At 39.8% G+C, this 7,197-nt stretch overlaps 2 non-coding genes across 2 annotated transcripts; one reads left to right on the plus strand and one right to left on the minus strand.

Moving 5' to 3' along the window:
• Positions 1–1,824: 1,824 nt before the first annotated feature.
• Trnav-aac (transfer RNA valine (anticodon AAC)) lies at positions 1,825–1,897 on the minus strand. Its single transcript has one exon. It is a non-coding gene; the product is annotated as a tRNA-Val (tRNA).
• Positions 1,898–3,118: 1,221 nt separating this feature from the next.
• On the plus strand, positions 3,119–3,191 carry Trnam-cau (transfer RNA methionine (anticodon CAU)). Its single transcript has one exon. It is a non-coding gene; the product is annotated as a tRNA-Met (tRNA).
• The last annotated feature ends 4,006 nt before the right edge of the window (positions 3,192–7,197 follow it).

A 7,197-nucleotide genomic window follows, 5' to 3' on the forward strand; every position in this document is an offset into this window, starting at 1 on the left:
TAACGAGGGGTGCATAAAGCACAGCTAATTTTTAGAATGAAGCTCTTCCTAGCGTTGAAACTATTTATATTTTTTGGACGTTGTGTTACAGTACATTTTACCATTGCATAATGGTTGTTTGTAAGTTTTGACACCCGTTCTCCCAACAGTCTGAGTACTGTTTGTGACTTGTACTCCATCATTGTTTCTGTTTGGTTTTGGTACAGCCCAGTATATAAACAATAACAGTGCAAATCATACTGTAAAAAAAAGTTTCATTTGCTTTTCAGTGATCACAATACGTTTAATCTCTTAATCTCCAGTCGAAATTTCACCTGAATGGACATATGGCAATACTACTATTCTGCTTAGAAGCATGAACAAAACTTTGTGTGTCGTTACGGCTTATCTCCGTTTCGCCATCGTGACGATCGTCAGTGGTCAGGATTGGGTTGGATTGGGTTGTGGAGACCAGACAGCGAGGTCATCGGTCTCTTCGGATTAAGGACGGGGAAGGAAGTCGGCCGTAACCTAGGAACCATCCCTACATTTGCCTGGACCGATTTAGAGAAATCACGGAAAACCTAAATCAGGACGGCCGGACGCGGGACTGAACCGTCGTCCTCCGAATACGAGTCCAGTGTGCTAGCCACTGCGCCACCTCGGTCGGTTATAGCTTAGTGACTTCACATGGAACCCAAATTACCAAAAGCTCTCTAAAAGGCTTTGATAGGTACTGTCCGTGAATTCGTAATAAATTAACAAATTTTTCATTTTAATGCCTTACGAAATAAAAAATAACATTCAATATTAATTACAGTTTTTCATTGACAGGTTTCTCTGTCGCCAGCTTTGTAACGGCGATTTGATTTAAATGAAAAGAGAAATTTTAGGAAATAAAAGAGCATATAAATTAAAAATAAACTTAAGAAGAGCTACTGTCGAAAAAATCTTACCGATGGGCTCGAGATTTTTGCTCTCGCCAGTTCGATGTAAAGTAGGTGGAAGATTTTGTGTTTCAGCAGTATCGGAAGTGCGTTCCAATATTCATTTAAGTCTTAAAGGTTTCCTGAAATTATTGCAACCAATCGTCTTTTGTTTTGTTTTTCAATTTTTATTATCCAATTACCTGTTTCGAACCCGCTTGCGATTCATTATCAGATGGTAAATACTGATTGTCCGCAGCAGTGTGGGAGTCGTGTAGAGTTATTAGTATCGGTTGGTTGTTGGTGCACACACAGTAGTCTGGAAAAAATGATAAATGTTTTCCAGCGACGTTAATTTTACTGCGCTTCACACACTTAGCGCTTCCGCGCTCTTTAGGAAAGGGGGAACGTGTTACCTGTGGCTAAGTTTGTGAAGTGCAGTAAAATCAACGTCACTGGAAAAAATTCAACCAACAACCAATCAACGGATATTAATAACTCTCCCACACTGCTGCAGACAATCAACAAATATGGACCATCCGATGATGAATCGCTAGGCGGTTCAAAATGCTTGTGAAATCCTAAGGGACCAAACTGTTGAGGTCATCGGTCCCTAGACTTACACACTACTTAAACTAACGTATGCTAAGAACGACACACACACACATGCCCGAGGGAGGACACGAACCTCTGGCGGGAGGGGTCGCGAGATCCGTGACATTGCGCCTCTAACTGGGCGGCGCTTGGCGGTTCGAAACAGGTAATGGTATAATAAAAATTGAAGAATAACACAATAGGCGATTGGTTGTAGTAATTTCAAGAAACCCTAATTAATCACTGTCACAGTGATCCTCATTCATAATGGAAAAAAGTTCCATTTGTATCTCTCGGTATGGCTAAACGAGTACAGAAAAATTAATGTTTCCGCCCGGGATCGAACCGGGGACCTTCCGCGTGTTAGGCGGATGTGATAACCACTACACCACGGAAACAGCCAGTATCTACTTTCGGCAGTCTTCAAACTAATAGAGCTCCTATCTTGTACTGTCTTCAATCTTCTCTTGAATGTTATGTAACAGCTTGTCCTTCGCAATGATCCCCGAGCTACTGATAGCGCGCTGTTGCACGTGTCCAAAACGACAGCAGAGTGTCAGTGAAGATATTATGCATAGATATAAACATACTGTCGTATGGGGATCAGGATATTTCCGAGTCACTGTTCCACCACATATTTTTATTAACGATATAGCCATTTTCTGAATTGCGCCAGTGTATTTTTCTCTACATTAAGCACTAATTCCTAATCTCTCCCTCAGACTGTTTTATCGGAATCAAGTGCAAAAATCCTGATGTTGCTATAATACTATCCGCCTGTCGTCTATAAACAATTGAGGTAGCCTAGTAGCCTCCATCCAAACGATGCTATGTTTATCACCGACATTTTCATGTGTTAATGTTACTCCAATATACTGCAGTTACTTCTTTCAAATACCACGGTTTGTCGTAGCATTAGGATTCAGAAAATATAGCAATTGCTACATGTAGCATATTGTAACTGTACATATTGTTAAATATTGTTACATATTGTAACTGTAATTCAGTAACGTTATAAGAGGCCGTACGTACTGTCATTAAACAGCTGCTATATAGCAGTGTGGAATTACTAGATATTGCTGCTAATACGTAAGCAACAGCGAAAGAAAAACGAAAATATAGTACGCTGGCAGCATGTGGACTCTGCAAGAGACCGTAAATCTAGTTCTTTCTGTGTTGCTAACTTTCCTAACTTCTGTTTCAGCTCCTAATAATTTGTAGATTCCAACGCACTGGTAGTAAAGAAACAAGACAAATATCAGAATACTGCACTGTAACTATATTGACAGTCTGTACGATGCTCGGCATTGCAAGTCTTACGTCGAATACTGCAAAGTAAAGAAACGTAGCTGTTTTTCGTGTTTTGGAATAATCAACCGTGCGATTTCACAATGGTGTATCCCCACAGTACATGTTCATTATACAGTGTACGTACGTCACCTCTTCATTCTATCAGAGTATGACATATTTTGTATTATTATAGTATTAATTTAGTGAAAAGAACATACTAAGAGTTTTGATATCACTGCTTTACCAACAAACTGGAAAAAATCTCTAGCATGTTGACGGATTGCGCACTGTGTCGTACAAATGCACTTGTGATACCTATATCGCGCATCGCCTCGGTAGCGCAGTAGGCAGCGCGTAAGTCTCATAATCTTAAGGTCGTGAGTTCGATCCTCACCCGGGGCATTTCCTTTTTTTTTTTTTTCATTTACATATTTTGCCTGCACTTGCCCTTCGTCTTACTTGTCTATCAAATTTTTAACGGAAATCCCCTATACGTAGCTCAAAGGAGCTTCACAATTATGATGAAGAAGAAAGAGCAACCGTTTGTAAACTGCAAATTGAGGACTGTTTCTTTTATTTGATATTTCCCTAATGGTAAGGCTTTACCCAACAGAAGTATCGTATTACGAACAGATACGAAACGGATGATCGACGGAATAAAAAATACTGGCTGTCAAAGAAAGAATAGGACCCTGGGCTGCAACGAAAGTTTCCAATAAACGCAAAATTATTACTTAACGTGGGCTTCAATGGCCGTTACCGAATTTGGTGATGATTAAAAAATGTAATGCTAAAGTGTCAATCGTAAACTACTCAGGGTTCTTAAAACACAGAGGAGTTGAATACTCTAATGAAAATTAGAGGTGTGTAGGAGACTCGGCCAAGAAATGACATAATGGAATGTGGATGGATTGTACTAGAAAACATGCAGGATGCCTGCAGCTCAAGACTTTTATACATGGAAAAATCTGGAGAAGGCCATTACCCGGCATTTTATATCCAATACTGACTACACATATGTGTATGTTTGTTGTAGCAAAAGCATTTCCTTAGAGTATTAGTAAAACGTCGATCACAAAACATTTACATTCTCCATCAACACACGAAGGAACCGTGAATTTATCTCCTAATAATTCTAACCATATATGAAATTAAATTACAATATTTTCGGCTGACGACTCTAAAGGATATGATGTCCAATTTGTTCCGCTAAGTATTACGATACTTATGCCAGTCTCTAGTGGTTTCGAATGCCTTAGCACATCTTATAATCTAAAACCGAACTATAAAGGGCAAAAATAAAACACACCGTCAAATATTGCCATTTATATACACGTTGTGTATGTGGTTCCTATCTGAGTGAAAATACCTGTTGGCGTAGGTTCAACTGTATATACTAAGCAAATTTAGTCCTATTTAGGAGTCTTTGAAAAAGCTTCCGACACCTAATCAGTGCCGGCCGGAGTGGCCGAGAGGTTCTAGGCGCTACAGTCTGGAACCGCGCGACCACTACGGTCGCAGGCTCGAATCCTGCCTCGGGCATGGATGTGTGTGATGTCCTTAGGTTAGTTAGGTTTAAGTAGTGCTGAGTTCTAGGGGACTGATGACCACAGCAGTTAAGTCCCGTGGTGCTCAGAGCCATTTGAGCCAACCTAATTAGTGAAATGCTGTAAGTGAATCACTTTATTGTTCCTTGCTGTTTCCAGTACTACATAAAACGTTGGTCGTCTTAACGGCTGCAGTAACGTTATAGGACGAACTGACCCCACAACATCTCATAACATTTTGAGATGTATATGATGGACCTCTTCATTTAGTGACATTACCAATCTTCCCTATTTTGTGACATCCGCTTTGTCAGTTATGTTAAGGGATCGCGACAGGCACGGCAATGCAAACCGTCTCCGCAACGTGAAACTAGTTTCAGCTATCTCTTTCAATGCAATTTATACGCCTCACACAATCAAGTATTAAATTTCATCAACTGTCGGCGATTCTAGTTCTGCACTGCACTTCAGGATATTCAACCAGACAGAAGGTGGGTATTTCTGAAGCTGAATAAAACAGTAATGGTCGATTTTAAAGACAATATGACTGCAGTAATCAGCTTGCACCTGCATAGTAGTGGGCACAGATCCATGCGCGAGTACCCGTGGTTCTTTTTACTGCCGCAGTTTCCTTTTTCTATAACAGCGATTTAAACTGTCCAAGAAATAAAGTAATCACCCTTAATTATTGTCAAATAAACCGTTTCTTGACGTAAATGTAACAACGGATTTGAAATTCGCCGAACAAAGCGATATTTACACATCTTCAGCAATGAATGAATGATAAATAAGCCAGTAGTATTGCGCATTTAGGGACATAAGTAAGAATGTTAGATGAGAGGGGGGAATGGCAGGCCTAGTGTACATGGAGAAGACATCCTGACCATGTCGTGAAAAGTTGTAGGAATATCAATACAATTGTGTTTGGCGACCAAAGAGATCAGCTCCTGGTAATTTCATGGAGCTGGGAACGTAACACAGTATCTGAGGCGACTTACCGAACATTTTCGAAAACAGTCGTGCGATCTGGAACACGTAGTGAAATCCAGAATTGTCTTCACAGGGACGTGTACTCACATACTGCTACTTGACCATTCTGAAGTTGTAGACTAGGTGTGGTCAACGTTTTTCACCTATCGCCCACTTTCGTACCTGTATTAGTAAAACAAACTTTCTAACCGCCCACCTTTCAGACAGAAATGGTGATTTATAAAACAAGGGAGTAACTTTATTTTTATAAAATAGATTTACAGGAAGTTAAACCTTGTAATAATAATAATAATAATAATAATAATAATTCTCAAATACTTCCTCAATTTTTTTAAATCTAATGATTTTTTTAACACTTCTATGGGCTGCCGCCCACCATGAAAGCTGGAACGCCGACTAGAGGCGGCGCAAACCAGGTTGACCACCGCTGTTGCGGACGATTCGGAATTTACATGCTAATTCATTGAAACTTGAGTGTTACAGAACAACGCACGCGAAATTTAGGTCACAGCCGCAGCAAATTTGGAATGTTTCTGGACAGTGAAAACAGGAACAGCCTCGTATACTGACTGTCGCAGTAAGATTACTTGACACGACTGAGGAAAGCTGAGTCACGTCGCTATATAAACAAATAAAAGATCTCTTATTCAGCGACGTCACACCTTCATGACTTACTAGTCAGTGGGCTGATGTTTCATCGGAAATGGGTGAATCCCAAAGCTGGGAATTTGGACTGCTGTTACTAACATGGCCTTTGGGCAGGAGATCAGAGCGTGTGCAGTGTCAGACGATCTGAAAGATGGTTTTTTACAGCTGAGAATCTATAATACGTTACTGTAAGGTATTAAAGCAAATCTGAATCCATCTGTGATCCAGAACAATACATCTGCGATCTCAGAACAATGGGATGCATCCAGTGACAACAATAATTTCTTCAAAACTACAGAAGTTAATATTTCACAGTGAATAAACATTTTCACAATGAACCTCTGAACCAACAACTTTTAATCGCTTCAATCGACTGGAACCAATGCTATTTCAGATGATGGCACTGCACTATAGCTATCATCCCCGACAGCTACATATCTGCATCTATTTTCTTTATTGATTTACTGCGTCCTTTACATCTATTTCATTATGCAAACGGTTGACACAACATCGTTTACGACACAGTTACACAACAAATGAATGCAGCATGAATACCTCGCATTTTGTCATACTTGTGTATTTACTTAAGGAAAAATTTGCTGTTTGGCCAGTAACAGCATTCAAATGGGACTCAAAGTGCTACTAAAAAAGTGCTGTTTTAGAAGTGGTCGATCTCATGTGTTAGTGAACACCACAACTGAAAAGAGAGTCAAAAGACGATTCTGTCAAGAAGACATAAACAATTGTTTAAACATAATTTAATGATAATTCGTTATCATCTGACGTGTGTGTACTTACACAAGAATACTAGTTTATTTATTTATGAACAAATCTTTTTTTAGTAATTGTACATGGTAGGAGTGTGAGTGAATGTATAAAACACTTCTTTCGTTTAAATATTGTTTAATATATTAGTATAGTGCGAGAAAGTGGTTAAGTTGAATCAAATCATTTCTGTACAACGTAAGAATGTTATTTCTGGTGCGGACGGCCTTCAGCCAATGGAAAAGCATACAGCAGCACAACACTACGTGAGTCAACTGAGACTGGGGCTTTTCCGAGTGATGAGGTCAAGGGAGCGATCCTGGGCACTTTTTTGTTTGTGCAGGAAGAATACAGACCTCCTTGTGGCAACGTGTGAGATTTGGACGTATAGGTGATAGATTCTGTGCAGTGCACAGCCGCTTTCGACGACACTTCTCAGATCTTGAAGGGGACACTCG

This window comes from Schistocerca serialis, chromosome 2, assembly GCF_023864345.2.
Source record: "Schistocerca serialis cubense isolate TAMUIC-IGC-003099 chromosome 2, iqSchSeri2.2, whole genome shotgun sequence".
Classification (NCBI taxonomy): Eukaryota; Metazoa; Arthropoda; class Insecta; order Orthoptera; family Acrididae; genus Schistocerca; species Schistocerca serialis.